At 43.5% G+C, this 18,438-nt stretch overlaps 1 long non-coding RNA gene across 2 annotated transcripts; it reads left to right on the top strand.

Annotated features, from left to right (window-relative positions):
• Positions 1-3,707: 3,707 nt before the first annotated feature.
• On the top strand, positions 3,708-14,893 carry LOC112226637. Of its 2 annotated transcripts, XR_002949769.2 has the most exons (3): positions 3,708-3,836; positions 12,047-12,168; positions 13,899-14,893. It is a non-coding gene; the product is annotated as an uncharacterized LOC112226637 (long non-coding RNA). The 2 variants fall into 2 exon arrangements; XR_002949768.2 differs by lacking the exon at positions 3,708-3,836 and having other exon boundaries at positions 11,635-12,168.
• The last annotated feature ends 3,545 nt before the right edge of the window (positions 14,894-18,438 follow it).

Here is an 18,438-nt window from a genome sequence, read left to right as displayed (position 1 = left end):
TTATTCTGACATTTCACATTCTTAAAATAAAGTGGTGATACTAACTTACCTAAGACAGGGAATTTTTACTTGGAATAAATGTCAGGAATTGTGAAAAACGGAGTTTAAATGTATTTGGCTAAGTTGTATGTAAACTTCCAACTTCAACTGTATGTTCCGGATCACAAAGAACAGAGAACGTGTAACAGGTAATCTGAGAAAAGGAGAGCAGGCATTATGCATTCCTCTACTGACAGATGCAGGTCATTGGTGGCTACATGTACCTGTCTCCACTAAATAATATAACTTATGAAACTTAACTGATATTCACTCCTATAACTGCCAGTCTGACACATTACCACAGGAACAAACTATGACATTTCAGACCTGCATGTACTGATAAAGCACATTTAACTGCCTCTCTATTTCATTGATAAGATAATTGACAGTTCCTCTAATTCAGGAACAAGACATTCCTAAAATGTTACTAACTATATTACTCTCTCTCTCTCATATACGGGTTTTGCAACGTATGATGCAAAATGCATCATACCGGCTATATTTCTGTATTTTGTAAGTTACATATCTTGAAAACTTGATTGCTGACATGCAAAATATTTTGGGGCAATATCAACAATGGACTAATGAAACAAATACCAAAAGATAGTTTTAGGGTTGAATTGTCCTTTAAGATAGTATGTGATTGATGCCGTAATTCAGGTAGTTACTGTCTCTGCCATCTCTCAGTCTCACACTCTGGTCTGGACCTGTTGAGTTGTGCGAGTGTTATTTATGCAAAAAATATACTAACAACGTCCCAGCCCTTAGTAGGCACACACGTGCAAACACACACACACAAACACACACACAGCACTCATGCACGCACGCACACACACACACACGCAAACACACACATACACACATGCATACACACACACACACACGCATGCAAACACACACACGCAAACACACACGCACACACACACACACGCACACACACACACGTACACACACACACATTCAGACACTACAATGAAGGCTGCACACAATTGCTCAACAGGCTATGACTCAACAACTGGCAGTAGGAACAAAGAAATGTACCCGCTTTGTGTGTGAGCATTCCCTCAGAGTGAGATATGTGGCAGAGGGGACCCATGGCACAGAAGTATTACTGCACAATGGTGCACACACACACACACACGCACACACACACACACACACACACACACACTAAGCTAATTTTTGTTAACAATAGATTCCAGAGCACAGAAACCTTGAAGCGAGTGAAGGTTCTGAGCCTTTGGAATTTCCCCATTCCCTATTCATCCTGGTACCACGGAGAGGGCTTCCTTCCCTGTGTTATTGTCCATGGAACTCCAGTGTCGGGGGCTCAACACACACACACACACACACACACACACACACACACACACACACACACACACACACACACACACACACACACACACACACACAGGTACACACACAGGTACACACACACTCACTGTACTGTGAGGCTATTGTTGTTCAGAAGTACTTCCTCTGACAGAGCCAGACAGAGCCAGTCAAACGGACATCATTTATCAAAGTCTGGCTTAGATGTCTGTTTACACACTGGACTTCTAATACACAACCCTCATAATATATGGCTGTTTTCCTGTTTTAGGCTGCTCAATTGCAAGTGGATGTCTCTAGGAAAGGACTTGCCCTGAGGGTCCATTGAATGGCAAAAACAGCCTTTGAGACACATGTTTGACAACCAGCTCTAAAATGGTTGAAGGTGCACAATGCAGAAATCGCTCCGTCATTTCCTGGTTTCTAAACTTCTAATAGTTTGCCTAATTTCAGTTTATGTGACAAAACAAGCAAGTACAGTGTAGAGAATCATTGTACAATCTAAACCGCTGTGAAATATATTTTCCATAACCAAAAATATAGTATTTTCAGCTGTTTGAAACTGGTGAACAATACCGAAAGTAAAAGACACAAAACGAAACTTAAGATCGGAAAGCATAGTAATAGCGCACATAGAACAGATCTACCGCTTCTTAGACTTGCTTTCAATGAGACGGACAGATCTATGTGAATTTGGTCGGGATGCATAAAAAGTTACATATTGCAGCTTTAATATGTTTCTGTTTATGGAACAGTTGTATATACTATTATGACACATATTTTACAGCCCCTGTGGTGTGTATGTCTGTCTGTGAGATGTGTGTGTCAGTCTGTGGTGTGTGTGTCTGTCTGTGAGATGTGTGTGTCTGTCTGTGGTGTGTGTGTCAGTGGAGGCTCCTCAAAGGAGGAAGGGGATGACCATCCTCCTCAATTTCATAAAAATTAAAATAGTGAAATATTTAAAAAGTTATCCTTTTTAGATAAAACTATACTAAATACATTCTAATGTCACCAAATAATTTATTAAAACATTGTTTTGCAATGAAGGTCTATAGTAGCCTCGGCAGCACTCTATAGGGTAACACCATGGTGTAGCCGGAGGACAACTAGCTTTTGTCCTCCTCTGGGTATATTGACTTCAATACAAAACCTAGGAGGCTCCTGGTTCTCAGCCTCTTCCATAGACTTACACAGTAATTATGATAACTTCCGGAGGAAGTCCTCCAACCTATCAGAACTCTTGCAGCATTAACTGACATGTTGTCCACCTAATCAAAGGATCAGAGAATGAATCTAGTACTGAAAGCATAAGCTACAGCTAGTTACGACTGCAGTGCATAAAATGTGGTGAGTAGTTGATTCAAAGAGAGAGAAATACAATAGTTGAACAGTTTTGAACGAATTCATTTCTTCCTAAATTAAGAAGCAAGAGAGAGAAAGAGAGAGCGAGAGATAGAGAGAGATTGAGAGGAAGATAGAGATAGCTATAATTGGTAGTATTTTTTAAAACTTTAACTTTCACTTAGCTTGTTGAATGCAGTTAGCTAGTTTAGCCTATTCAAACACCCGGCTCAAAAGGAGAGGAATGCTATGTTAGCTAGCTGGCTATGGCTATCCAACACTGGAACTCTTCCAAGTCAAGGTAATCTTTTGGCAGTGGTGGAAAAAGTACCCGGGTGTCCTACTTGAGTAAAAGTGAAGATACCGTGATATAAAATGACTCAAGTAAAAGTGAAAGTCACTGAGTAAAATAATACTTGAGTAAAAGTCTAAAAGTGTTTTGTTTGACATATACTTAAGTACAAAAGTAAATGTAATTGCTAAAATGTGCTTAAGTATCACAAGGGAAAACTACAAGTACAGGACCCATTTTATATATTTTTTATTTATAGATAGCCAGGGGCTCAATCCAACACTCAGACATAATTTAAGCATGTGTTTAGTGAGTCCGCCAGATCAGAGGCAGTAGGGATGACCAGGTGTTCTCTTTATAAGTGTATGAATTAGACCATTTTGCTGTCCTGCTAAACATTCAAAATGTAACGAGTACTTTTGGGTGTCAGGGAAACTATATGGAGTAAAAAGTACATTATTTTCTTTAGGAATGTAGTGAAGTGATAGTAAAAGTTGTTAAAAATGTAAATAGTAAAGTAAAGTACAGATACCACAAAAAAACTACTTAAGTAGTACTTGAAAGTATTTTTACATTATTTTTACATTTTTACACAACTGGCTTTTGGTTTTATTAAATTATTGCCACCGGGACCCGCCACTATAACTGCTAAACTGCTTTCTGGACGGTACTCTACTGCATGATTGTAGCGGGTTTACTAATGTGTTTTTTCTAGTAGCTATGTTGACTATGAGACAACAATGTAGGCTGTGTGTAGCGGTTTGCAGTATGATTGTTTGGCTTGGAAAGTTTTATTTGCCTGCTCAAGGTCCGCAAGCGAAGGGAAAAGGTGAGATGAGGAGAGCGAGTAGATAGTTGCGAGAAGGAATTATACTGTGTATACTAGCAAAGTGAGCGAAGTGATCAGGTTTTTTATGTGGCTGCAATGAAAGTGAACTTTGTTTGTGTGTGATCGGGGTGTATTCAATCCGCCGATTCTGCTGAAAAACGTATTTCTTAAACGGAAGCAAACGGAACAAAACGGGGATAAACATAATTGAAAATGTTCAATAGAAACTCTAATGTGCAACTGTTGGACTAATGATTACACCCTAGATCAGCTAGAGTGCAAGGCGGTATCGAATGTGTCAATGTCTGTCACTTTGATTACTCAAAATTCTTTCGACCTGTGCACCTACGTTGTAAACGTTCATTCATCGGCTAGGTTGTAGCAACCTCATGATGGGTACAGGGAAAATTTGTGCATTAACCTATCGATGTTACATTGAGCTGGGTGAATGGAATATGAATGACAGTCATCCAATATGCTGTAATAGGAATGAGGCCATGCTCTTGAAATATAAATAATCCATTTTAAACGGCACCGACCGCCAGTGATGTCTGTCTGTGGTGTGTGTGTGTGTAGATGTGTCTGTGGTGTGCGTGCGTGCATGTGATGTGTTCTGCTGGGTAATAGTATGCTTGTCCCAAATGTATTCCTCTCTCGCACACTTATCTGATCTTGCCCTAAGTCATGCCTCTCTATAGCTCCCACTGGAGGCTCAGCCCACACACACACACACACACACACACATGGAGAAAGAGGGGGCCCAGTTTAAAGACTGTTCTCTTTTTAAGAAGTTGTCAAACCGGTTCTCCCCAGTCCGCTCTGCAGAGAGACGAGGCATTGTCCAAGGATTGTGTTGTGCCTGAGAGGAACAGACAAAATAGTTAGGCAAAAAGAGTCTGAAAAGATCAAAGACATTAAGTGTGGCCTCAAACTATACACACACACACACACACACACAGAGACACACACACTGACACACACCTCCAGCAATACAGCTGAGACTTGTGGGTTTTTTTAACCTTAGGACACAGGTCATATCTGACAGACAGAGCTACAACTTTACTTCACTTGCATTCTATTCTATTCTTTTTCATTTAGGCAGTTGGGACAAAACTTTGACGGGAAGAAGCATGTAAAAGTGGAAGATGAAAGTTAATATGCCTAGTTCCAGTGATTTAAAGTATCTGTCCAGTGTTGTAGATTTTAGATGACATAAAATCAATTACAAAATGAATTAAATAGATGTCCTTCCAAAATTTTTCAATTAAGGATATTAAAAAGCTGCTTTTCTCTTGGCCATGCTTGGCCTGTTAGGAAACAACAGAGTGGTTTGGGCGTGTACTGGTAACAAAATATATATTTGACAGCTCAGCCAATGAGATGCACATACAGTTAGATATTGAAATTAGTTCCCAAGTGAGGGCACTGGGGCAGACTGCCTGAGCCTGGCAGCACCAAGTCAAATAGTATGGATGGATTCAGGACGCACGATGGAACTACTAGAGCACTTTACTATAACAGCATAACACTGCCTCCAGAAAGTATTTATACCCCTTGACTTATTCCACATTTTGTTGTATTACAGCCTGAATTCAAAATTGATTAATACATTTTTTTCTTCACCCATCTACAGTACACACAATAACCCATAATGACCAAGTGAAAACATGCTTGTAGACATTTTTGCAAATTTATTGAAAATGAAATACAGAAATATTTCATTGACATAAGTATTCACACCCCTGAGTCAATACATGCTAGAATTACCTTTGGCAGCGATTACAGCTGCGGTTTCCTTCCTCTCTGGCAACTGAGTTAGGAAGGACGCCTGTATCTTTGTAGTGACTGGGTTTATTGATACACCATCCAAAGTGTAATTTATAACTTCACCATGCACAAAGGGATTCAATGTCTGCTTGTTCTATTTTTACCCATCTACCAATAGCTGCTCTTCTTTGCGAGGCATTGGAAAACTTCTCTGGTCTTTGTGGATAAATCTGTGTTTGAAATTCAATGCTCGACTGAGGGACCTTACAGATAATTGTATGTATAGAGTACAGAGATGAGGTCCTTCAAAAATCATGTTAAACACTATTATTGCACACAGAGTGAGTACATGCAATTTATTCAGCACATTCTTGTCCTGAACGTATTTAAGCGTGCCAAATTTTTTTATTCGTAAACATTTCTAAAAACATAATTCCATTATGTGGTATTGTGTGTAGGCCATTGACACAAAATCTCAATTTAGTACATGTTTTATTCCGTCTGTAACACTTCAAAATGTGGAAAAAGACTAGGGGTGTGAATACTTTCTGAAGGCACTGTAAATGCAGACTGATTACTTCACTAGCGTGAGTTGTTTCTGAACTTTGCTCTGTCACTATATTCCGAATTTCTGTGTTGTTAGCTACATAACTAGCTAGCTAGCTAACCGTGAAGCTACCTAGCTAGCTACTGCTGCTACCTACTGTATATCAGTCAACAACTTAACAAGGTTTCTCTTGACATAACACTTTTAGCTAGGCTAGAAACCACAGGATTTCAAATAGAAGGGAATGGCGAGATGGCTGTTGTCTGGAGGATCTGACTTGTTTTCTTGTCGGTTAGCCAGATAGCAGCAATAGCTAATGTTAGCATGCTAACGTTAGCTGACTGCTTCCAAACAGCCAGCAGGCCACTCTTACAAATCACATATTTTGAAATAGAAGTAACTGGCAAGATAGTTGTTGCATAGGCTTAGTCTTTATTGCTAACACCAGCTGTGGATTGATTGGCTTGCTAGCTAGCTTGATTGTGTGTAGTGAGTATGCACTCCTGAGCCTGAGTCTCCTCTAGTCTCGAGAAGGATCCTTCTTCCCACCTGAGAATTTGTATTAAAAAAAAGTAAAAAGCTGATGGGCCAATCACATTCGGGCCTGTTTTGGCAAAAGAGGATGATGTCATTATCCAAGCAAATTTCATGTGTTTTCTTAAACGGTTTGTTTCAAAAACAAGTCTGAGACTGAGTTTCTTCTCCAATTAATGCTCTGGCCACAACAAGTAAAGGACGAGTCAACAACATTATTTAGTTATGCGCAAACAGAATATGAGCTTTTAACTGGACAGTTACTTTAAGACAGGAGCTTCCCTTCATTCTGGTCAGGCGATTCTATTTTCCCCTCAGCCCTACACACTTATGCGCACACAAACACACACAGACGCACACACACACACTGCCTGCATTCCTGAGGGTTAACTGTACATTAGCATCATGTGACAGTGAGAAATGTGCCTCAACGAGCACCAATTAGGGCCCGGTAACATTTGTGTGTGTGTGTGTGTGTGTGTGTGTGTGTGTGTGTGTGTGCGTGCATGTGCGTGTGTGCCTATGCGCATATGTGTTTGTGTGAGGCTGAACATATGTATGTGTATATGATATTTGTTTCCTCATCCACATACTTCCTTACTTGCTGTGTCCCCAACCCTTCTTAAATCTATCACTATGACTTGTTTTGCCAGGCGTAAATCTTCTCTGTCTCTAACCACACCCTGTAATAACCCCAGCCTCCTGTCTTAACACTAGAACCACTATGAATTTAATTGTTTTATTACTCTGCTGTTTTTTAAGTCATGCCCCCTCTGTCCTTGATTTTCCCAAATAAGTCTACATAACACACTGCCGTTGCTAGAATTGTAATATTAAAAACAGAACTGGAGTTATCAACAGTTTAAGGAGGGCATGTACTTTTTTGAATGGTTTTGCTCATCCTTCTGACAGTAGAGCCTGCTCCGCTCCTTCTCCTGACAGTAGAGCCTGCTCCGCTCCTTCTCCTGGCAGTAGAGCCTGCTCCGCTCCTTCTCCTGACAGTAGAGCCTGCTCCGCTCCCTCTCCTGACAGTAGAGCCTGCTCCGCTCCTTCTCCTGACAGTAGAGCCTGCTCCGCTCCTCCTGACAGTAGAGCCTGCTCCGCTCCTTCTCCTGACAGTAGAGCCTGCTCCGCTCCTTCTCCTGACAGTAGAGCCTGCTTCGCTCCTTCTCCTGACAGTGGAGCCTGCTCCGCTCCTTCTCCTGACAGTAGAGCCTGCTTCGCTCCTTCTCCTGACAGTAGAGCCTGCTCCGCTCCTTCTCCTGACAGTAGACCCTGCTCCGCTCCTTCTCCTGACAGTAGAGCCTGCTCCGCTCCCTCTCCTGACAGTAGAGCCTGCTCCGCTCCTTCTCCTGACAGTAGAGCCTGCTCCGCTCCTCCTGACAGTAGAGCCTGCTCCGCTCCTTCTCCTGACAGTAGAGCCTGCTCCGCTTCTCCTGACAGTGGAGCCTGCTCCGCTCCTTCTCCTGACAGTGGAGCCTGCTCCGCTCCTCCTGACAGTAGAGCCTGCTCCGCTCCTTCTCCTGACAGTGGAGCCTGCTCCGCTCCTTCTCCTGACAGTAGAGCCTGCTTCGCTCCTTCTCCTGACAGTAGAGCCTGCTCCGCTCCTTCTCCTGACAGTAGAGCCTGCTCCGCTCCTCCTTGACAGTAGAGCCTGCTCCGCTCCTTCTCCTGACAGTAGAGCCTGCTCCGCTCCTTCTCCTGACAGTAGAGCCTGCACCGCTCCTCCTGACGGTAGAGCCTGCTTCGCTCCTTCTCCTGACAGTGGAGCCTGCTTCGCTCCTTCTCCTGACAGTGGAGCCTGCTTCGCTCCTTCTCCTGACAGTGGAGCCTGCTCCGCTCCTCCTGACAGTAGAGCCTGCTTTGCTCCTTCTCCTGACAGTAGAGCCTGCTCCGCTCCTTCTCCTGACAGTAGAGCCTGCTTCGCTCCTTCTCCTGACAGTAGAGCCTGCTTCGCTCCTTCTCCTGACAGTGGAGCCTGCTTCGCTCCTTCTCCTGACAGTAGAGCCTGCTTCGCTCCTTCTCCTGACAGTGGAGCCTGCTCCGCTCCTTCTCCTGACAGTAGAGCCTGCTTCGCTCCTTCTCCTGACAGTGGAGCCTGCTCCGCTCCTTCTCCTGACAGTAGACCCTGCTCCGCTCCTTCTCCTGACAGTAGAGCCTGCTTCGCTCCTTCTCCTGACAGTGGAGCCTGCTCCGCTCCCTCTCCTGACAGTAGAGCCTGCTTCGCTCCTTCTCCTGACAGTGGAGCCTGCTCCGCTCCTCCTGACAGTAGAGCCTGCTTCGCTCCTTCTCCTGACAGTAGAGCCTGCTCTGCTCCTTCTCCTGACAGTAGAGCCTGCTTCGCTCCTTCTCCTGACAGTGGAGCCTGCTCCGCTCCTTCTCCTGACAGTAGAGCCTGCTCCGCTCCTTCTCCTGACAGTAGAGCCTGCTCCGCTCCTTCTCCTGACAGTAGAGCCTGCTTCGCTCCTTCTCCTGACAGTGGAGCCTGCTCCGCTCCTTCTCCTGACAGTAGAGCCTGCTTCGCTCCTTCTCCTGACAGTGGAGCCTGCTCCGCTCCTTCTCCTGACAGTAGACCCTGCTCCGCTCCTTCTCCTGACAGTAGAGCCTGCTCCGCTCCTTCTCCTGACAGTAGAGCCTGCTTCGCTCCTTCTCCTGACAGTGGAGCCTGCTCCGCTCCTTCTCCTGACAGTAGAGCCTGCTTCGCTCCTTCTCCTGACAGTGGAGCCTGCTCGGCTCCTTCTCCTGACAGTAGACCCTGCTCCGCTCCTTCTCCTGACAGTAGAGCCTGCTTCGCTCCTTCTCCTGACAGTGGAGCCTGCTCCGCTCCCTCTCCTGACAGTAGAGCCTGCTTCGCTCCTTCTCCTGACAGTGGAGCCTGCTCCGCTCCTCCTGACAGTAGAGCCTGCTCCGCTCCTTCTCCTGACAGTAGAGCCTGCTCCGCTCCTTCTCCTGACATTAAAGTGCTGTGCCCAGTTGATAATACCCCCGGTAATTGTCTCAAAACTGAACCTAAACTAGAGGCCTACCAAAATAAATGTCACACATATAACAACAGATGAGATAAATTAACTTGATGAGTGACTTGAGTGAGCGGAGGCGAATGATGCACAATTATGTAATCCCCAATTGTGAATGAAGAACAGCCTTCCAAGTTTTATCAGCCTACACTAGTCTACTTGGAGCACACAGTGAGAGCGTAATTGACAAAATCTGAATGAAAACGACACAGATGGTGGGGAAGAAATTAATCAGGACCTTTCTGATGATTATTCTTCTGATTCTGAGCCACAGCCTACACCTTCGAGGCCTATTGCACAAAAAAGCTGAACTGGGCTACCACCATTTACATTTTTTAAAATTGAACCTTTATTTAACTAGGCAAGTCAGTTTAAGAACAAATTCTTATTTACAATGACTTCCTACATCGGCCAAACATGGACAACGCTAGGCCAATTGTGCGCCACCCTATGGGGCTCCCAATCACGGTCGGTTGTGATACAGCTGGATTCGAACCAGGGTGTCTGTAGTGACGCCTCCAGCAATGAGATGCAGTGCCTTAGACCTCTGAGGCACTCGGCACCAAATGAAGCGGTGAGACAGGAGCGAGGACGGGACAGCATCATTTGGATAGAACAAGTCGGTGACAATGGTCAGCACAAAATGTATGGGATAGCCTAGTCTACCTTTCTTTGGAGAAACCATGTCACGCGATCGTTTGCACAGAGCAGCAAACACTGACAATATTTGACTGCTGTCATATCGACACAGTGCATTCGGAAAGTATTCAGACCCCTTGACTTTTTCCACATATTGTTACATTAGAGCCTTATTCTAAAATGTAATAAATAGTCCCCCCTCATAAATCTACACACAATACCCCATAATGACAAAGCAAAAACAGTGACCAAGGCCCTTCTCCCCCGATTGCTCAGTTTAGCTGGGCAGCCAGCTCTAGGAAGTTCCAAACTTCTTCCATTTAAGAATGACGGAGGCCACCGTTCTTGGAGACCTTCAACGCTGCAGACATTTTTTGGTACCCTTCCACAGATCTGTGCCTCGACACAAACCTCCCTCGGAGCCCTACGGATTATTCCTTCGACCACACACAACCAAATAATTATTTTTGCGATATATGAAATATATTAATTACACTGTTAGAATGTTGCAGTCAGAATGACTGTTAATTAGTTTGAAGGGAGTCAAATAAAAGTGTTTTAGTCACATGCTTCGTAAACAAGGTGCAGACTAACAGTGAAATACTTACGGGCCGGGCCCTTCCCAACAATATAGAGAGAAAGAAAATAGAGAAATAATGAAAAGTAAAACATGTAATAATAGATACCCAATGAGTAATGATAAGTTCTAGTATTAAAGCCCACATGCAGTCTTTTTATTTTATTATTATTTACTTGTTTTAAAATAATTGTGAAAATGCTATGCTATGTCTGACAAATCACTGTGTGTGTATATTTCATTCAAATTACTCCAAATGTATTTCCCTGAGCCTCCTTTTGCTATTGAAATGTGGGCGTGTTGATACACATTTTTATATATTTAAATTCACAAACCTTATTGGCGGATAGGGTCATTTAGACTCTAGAGCCTATCCCGCTTACCCCTTAAAAGTAAGAGGATACATATGCAAATAAAAGATGACTGGTCATTGGTCAGAATAATCCGATCAGATTGTTATGGCATCATCTTGGCCAAAAACTCCATCCCACCTGAACATTTTCACAATTTCTGAGTGTTATTTTGACCTTACAATATAGAAATGTAAAAACAGGAAAACATGTTTTTGACTGCAGTGCCGCTTTAAGGAACTTACAGTAACTTACTTTCACTGAGTTTACTAATGACAATGCTCTCACTTCAAAGGATCCCATGACAAAGCCCGTGGTCTGGACACACCCCTTAGAGACGGGCTCTTTGCAGGTTAAATGTTATGGGTAGCAACAGTCAACCTGATTCCGCTGGTCTCCTCTTCATACACACACACACACACACACACAAACACATGTTCACATAAACACACACACTGGTCACCTCCTCATGTTTTTACAGGTAATGACCTGGATGCTCCCCTTGGCTGTGACTGTGCATGTGTGCCTTCCTGGAGCGAGTGTGTGGGTGTGAGTGTGTTCTGACAGAGGGATGAGTGAATGTGTGTCGGTTGACTTGTCAGACCCTCACACCTGCCTCAACTTGCCCACAGGTTCTGCACTCTTAACATAGTCAGGTCAGGGAGGTGTGTCCTCGCTATGGTATGTTCTGACTTGGATGGAGAGCTTATCCCATCAACCGCCACACCCTACATCCTGTCTACAGCCTGTCTACATCTCTCTCGCTCTCTCTCTCTCAGGTTTTTAATCTGTACCTTCCCGCACAAGTCCCTTGGAATGTCCAGACACGGCCACGACCAAGGATTCCACGAGTCACCATGGAGACCAAGGATTCCTGAGGTCTAGGGCAGGGCAGTCCCAGGTAGGTGTGATTTCACAGGTTGACTAACACATACTCAGACACACATAAATCCTATGCACACTTGGACTGTGAGTGTCTGGCATATTTATTGTCTGCAACATTTGCTGATGAGTAGAGAACGATCTCTATCTCGAACGGACGGGGGGGATGGACAGACCCCACTCTAGTAAGACAAGCTAATCCCAAGCAGACGGTCACACATGATGTTCATATCACCTGCATTCCTCACACCGCCTACCATGTGGGAGTGTGTGCGTTTCCGCATGTGAGCATATGTGTTGTTTTTTTTTACACTTAATCCTCCTTGTCCCCATTTGAACGAAAAGACTGTAGAGTTAAGTTAACCTGGTCCCACAGAAAGATAATGTATATAACTATCGTCCTAAATGCACAGTAACACAGCCTTTCCACGTATTGTGGAACTGCTGTTGGTGAGCCTTTATAACTTCTCACGGGTTGCGCTATTGTTCTTCGATGGACTGTGATGTTATGCCTTTCATAGGCTCCTGTTATGTCTGTACCCTTACACAAGGCCATTGTGTTCTGGAACTGTTGCTTGTATCAAATAACTGTTGTGTAAACAATATGATTGTTATTATCACCTCCCACTCTATAAGGGACATGTAACCATTTATGTTTTGAGTTCTTCCCTATGAAATTAGAGATAGATCTCCCTCGCATAAATGGCCTCTGCCTTAATGTTTGGATCGAGTTTGCCACAGTAGAACATTGCAGTGAATTGGAATGTCTGTTCTATTTGGTCCTAATTCTATAGCTGGTGCCCCTCCATGTAGGGAGAACTGTGTGCCTCCTCCTGCCCAGAGCAGCTGTGTCTGCCCAGAGCAGCTGTGTCTGCCCACTGAGACGGAGAACTTCCTCTGTTAATCCTCCCCCTGTCATTTGGAGCTTAGACACACGTGTCCAGGGTCTGTCATACGGATCATATGGAGCTTAGGCATGCAGTATGCAGAATGCCCAGAACTTATGCACAACTGTACATTCATTCCAGGGTGTGAGAACAACATATGCTTACCCATACTACCGAGTAGGCCAGTGGAGTCGGTGATGAGCTCATAACAACATGGTTGTACCCCAAGGTTGTGACCCAACTAAGGACAAAATCATAACCTAGTACTAGACTGTGACCCTAGACGAACTGGTCTTGAGGATCTGGGACCAAAAAGCTCCAGAACAGCTTCTACCCCCAAGCCATAAGAACAGTTCATCAAATGGCCACACAGACTATTTGTATTGACTGCCTTTTATATTTTGCACTGACTCTCTTACACTGGCTCTATGCGAACTCACTACCCACACATGCTACACTGACACTCCAACACACGCACGCTCACACACATGCCTATTGACACCACACACACTCACACAGACGCACTTTCACACTCTTCACATACACTGCTGCTACCCTGTTTATTACCTATCCTGATTGCCGAGTCACCTTTTACCCCTACCCACATGTACAATTACCTCAACTACCTCGTACCCCTGCATATTGAATCAGTGCTGGTACTCCTTGTATATAGTCTCGTTGTTGTTACTTTGTGTTACTATCTCCTTTTTTATTCCTTACTTTCTAACTCTGCATGGTTGGGGAAGGGCTCGTAAAGTCAGCATTTCACAGTAAAGTCTACACCTGTTGTATTCGGAGTGTGTGACAAATTAAAGGTGATTTGAATCTCACAGTGTGTGTTTGTCCTTCCCTTGGTTTACAGCCCCCTGAAACATGAAGAAAAAGGGGCCAGAGAGAAAACAGCGCAGAGGAGAGAATCTGTTCCAACATGCAGAGCGAGAGAAAAACAGGGAGAAAGAAAGAATTACACTAATCGCAACCCAAAACCTCACCCCCGCCCCTCCCTTACCCTGCAGTTACTCCTCCCTCTCCCTCCCAAAACCCACCCTAACCCTTCCCTATTTCTCCCCCAAAAAATCAACGTTCCTCCCTCAAGTCATCCCAGCCAAACCCAACCCTACTCCTCCCTGTCCATCTCACCCTTTCTCTCTCACCTCTCTCCCCCTCACAGGTCGACACAAACACACAATTCTCCTCAAACACGATGGCTGAGCTTTGGCTCCTGTCCTCACCAGAGACGCATCATGTTGACGGGTTTATTCCCCTGGCGGGCCAGTGATTCTGAGCGCAACACCGTAGCGCTGCGTGTCACAGTCCAAACCTCGATCCACAAGTCTGCCAGATGCAGCACAGTAACCTTTTTATTTACCTAACTTATTCACAGGAACTGACTGTACAGGGACACGACTATTACTCTCTGAGAAATACAGCGAAGTAGAAAACCCCACCCTGTTGTCTTATCCAAACGAGATAACATACCGCACATTACTGAGGAAAACAGTTGACCAGAAGAAAATGTTGAAAATGAAAACGTTGTGGTGTGTGTTCTCCCCAAAAACCACATACTATGTTAAAGTTTGCCAAATTGTTCTGTTAAGGAAGTTTGTTTTTATTGTTGTGCGTATGGTGTGTGATCTGAGGTAACATCTAGAATGGTGTGTTGGTATGTACTGTCTATGCAGGTGTTATTGTATGGTATAATATGTCCGTGTGATGTATCTGTATGCTGAATGTTTCTAGTTACATTTGCTGTGCTTGTAAAATTGAATTCTTGAACCTCACATGACAGATTTATTGAATGTTGTGAAAACCAAGAAACAAATGGTAAAAAAATAAAATAAAAAAACGTTTGTTTTACACTGTTTCAACAAGCTTTACAAAATCTGACAAGTTAGGAAAAAAAACATTAGTTGAGACAGGCAATGCTGAAACATCAGCAACATCTGATGTGTCTTAATATTATTTACACACTCATTCACTATACTTGTGCATCCTATCTTTTCAGCAGAAGGGAACTCTACTTCTCCTTAGCCAGGCACTGCTTAGGTAATGTCATAATCTGATCTAAAAAATCCCTTCATTTACAGATAACTGAGCATGGACCAGATTCCTACGATATAGAGATGAGTGAACCTGCACAGCGAGAACAAACAAGCAGAATAACTCCTTTATTTGATCCGGTCTTTCCCACAGGAAGAACACACCTATGTAGCTGGCACACTGACAGGAGCATAAGAACATACACACACGCACTCATGACTGGAACTAGATACACACAACAGAAGTGAATTGGTCAAATCTTTGTCTGCAGTAAGCCTGGGTACAATTCCCTCAAAGTGGAGCTAATGTACACAACATACTCCACTCTCAGGATACTGTAAACATACTGTAAGGGTTGTCCATAGCAAGTCAAAGCAAAACTCTCACATCACACTCAGCTCACGTTCTCATTTGATAAAATATTGAATAGCAAATGAATGATCAATAACATCATCCTCTGTGAGGTCTGACTGTACGACACTAGAGTAAAGGTTTATGCATCAGTGCTGACACATTTCCTGTTTTCCACACCTTAAACCGCCAAATTACTGTGTCATAGTCATCACTATCTTGCAGTGTGTGTGTTTTTTAATTTATTTATTTTACCTTTATTTAACTAGGCAAGTCAGTTAAGAACAAATTATTTATATATATATATATATATATATATATATATATATCACACACACACACACAATATTAAGAACACGTGCTCTTTCCATGACCTAGACAGACCAGGTGAATTCAGGTGAAATCTATGATCCATTATTGATGTCATTTCTTAAATCCACTTCAATCAGTGTAGATGAAGGGGAGGAGACCAGTTAAAGAAGGACTTTTAAACCTTGGGACAACTGAGACATGGATTGTGTATGTGTGCCATTCAGAGGGTGGATGGGCAAGATCAAATATTAAGTGCCTTTGAACAGGGCATGATAGTAGGTGCCAGGTGCACCGGTTTGTGTCAAGAACTGCAACGCTGCTGAGGTTTTCACACTCAACAGTTTCCCATGTGTATGAAGAATGGTCCACCACCCAAAGGACATCCAGCCAACTTGACACAACTGTGAGAAACATTGCAGTCAACATGGACCAGCATCCCTGTGGAATGCTTTCGACACCTTGTAGAGTTCATGGCCCGACTAATTGAGGCTGTTCTGAGGGCAAAGGGAGGGGGGTGCAACTCAATATTAAGGTCTACTTAATGTTTTGTACACTCAGTGTATATGTATGTGTGTGTATGGTAAGATGATCTCTGATCTGTTATTCAGCACTACAGTAAGCTCTGGTTGGATAGTCTCTGAACACATTTCTAATGCTTTATCAAAGCCACCTGGGACCAGAACAGAGAACAGAAGGATGAAGGATGCACCCACAGCCTCTCAACTATTCCAGGAATTTGCCCTGTAATAGATTCTTGGTGTTTCTGGGTAACTGTAAAGTTTGATTTGAAACATACGTTTGGCTTACACAACTTTGCTTTGATAATATAGTAGCAGTAAACTTCATGTTAGTGTTTCTTTTCCTAAACAACACACTGTAGCGACTAAGGGAACAGCCAGAGCTGGGTTTGAACTGGCGGCCCTGTGGAAATATGGTGAGTGCACGACCACATGCCAAGATCCTGACATGTTGGTAGAAGCTGTGGCACACACACAGTTGTCAATGTCACTTCTTCACACTCAGTGGACTGAGCATAAATAGCAGTGCAGTGCCATCTACTGGCCATTTACGTGCCTTAACAGGTACAGTAGTCCTACACGCATCCCCATGACTCAACACTGATGTGAAGGCAATGACCTGGAACTAGACAGGTGATGATCAATTCCTGGTGGGCATCCACCTTGTTGCTTTCACTTAGCCTGTGTTTTCAGATCAAGGCAGATGAAGAAGAGGAAGCAACTTTAGACTATTGAGATGCAGCCCAGCCTAGTCTATGCCACACTTGCTGTTGCTGCTCTTGATCATGATTTACACACAGAGTGTACACAACATTAAGAACACCTGCTTTTTCCATGAAAGATACTGACCAGGTGAATCCAGGTGAAAGCTATGAACCCTTATTGATGTCGCTTGTTAATTCCCCTTCAATCAGTCTAGATGAAGGAGAGGAAACAGGTTAAAGAAGGATTTTTAAGCTTTGAGACATTGTGTATGTGTGCCATTCAGAGGGTGAATGGGCAAGACAAAATATGTGAGTGCTTTTGAACTGGGTATGGTAGTAGGTGCCAGGCACACCGGTTTGAGTGTGTCAAGAACTGCAACACTGGGTTTTTCCATGCTCAACAGTTTCCCGTGTGTATCGAGAATGGTCCATCACCCAAAGGACATCCAGACAACTTGACACAACTGTGGGGAGCATTGGAGTCAACATGGGCCGGCATCCCTGTGGAACGCTTTCAACACCTTGTAGAGTCCATGACCCAACGAATGGAGGCTGTTCTTGGGGGTGAAAGGGGGTGCAACTCAATATTAAGAAGCTCTTGCTAATGTTTTGCATTTACAGTCGAGTAGGTGGTAAGACGATGTGTGGTGGGCACACACATAGTGTAAATATACCCCCTGTCATCTCAGTCAGCTGTAATAGTTGTTTTGCTCACCTGTGTGGATGAGCACTGGCGCCATCGGTAATTATCAAGTGTGTACAGGGTGGCGAAGTGTTTGGCGGCTTGTATCAGTATCACACGAAGACCGCCAGATGCCGCCGTCACCTCCTGCCCATCTGAAGGTGAGTTGGAGCAGAGAGCGCGCTACAAATATCCAAAGCCTTCAACATTATTAATATCCAAAGCCTTCAACATTATTAATATCCAAAGCCTTCAACATTATTAATATCCAAAGCCTTCAACATTATTAATATCCAAAGCCTTCAACATTATTAATATCCAAAGCCTTCAACATTATTAATATCCAAAGCCTTCAACATTATTAATATCCAAAGCCTTCAACATTATTAATATCCAAAGCCTTCAACATTATTAATATCCAAAGCCTTCAACATTATTAATATCCAAAGCCTTCCACACAAAAAATGAATAAATATAAAACATTTGTCAATATATGACTGTATTATAAGGGTTTTGAAGACAAGGTGAAGGAGATTTTTCTTTGGCTTCTTGCCTACCCGTCTCCCGGTTCATGTCACACCAGACTATTCATACCACAGACTGTCTCATCCAGAGGAGCAGATTCATTCTGTTTTCCTGGATACCAGAAGATGACACCACTCAACCACATATAGGCTACAGTATGGACTAAAAACAGAAGAGCGGTTGACTTATTATTTACAATTCAGGCTATCACAATAACTTTGGGCAATCTGATCAATTTATGAATGAGAGACAATCAATGGAGACTTGAAC

Source organism: Oncorhynchus tshawytscha, linkage group LG28, assembly GCF_018296145.1.
Source record: "Oncorhynchus tshawytscha isolate Ot180627B linkage group LG28, Otsh_v2.0, whole genome shotgun sequence".
In the NCBI taxonomy this organism is placed as follows: domain Eukaryota; kingdom Metazoa; phylum Chordata; class Actinopteri; order Salmoniformes; family Salmonidae; genus Oncorhynchus; species Oncorhynchus tshawytscha.
Note: the sequence above shows the minus strand (reverse complement) of the source record. Positions and strands in the feature narration are given on the sequence as shown.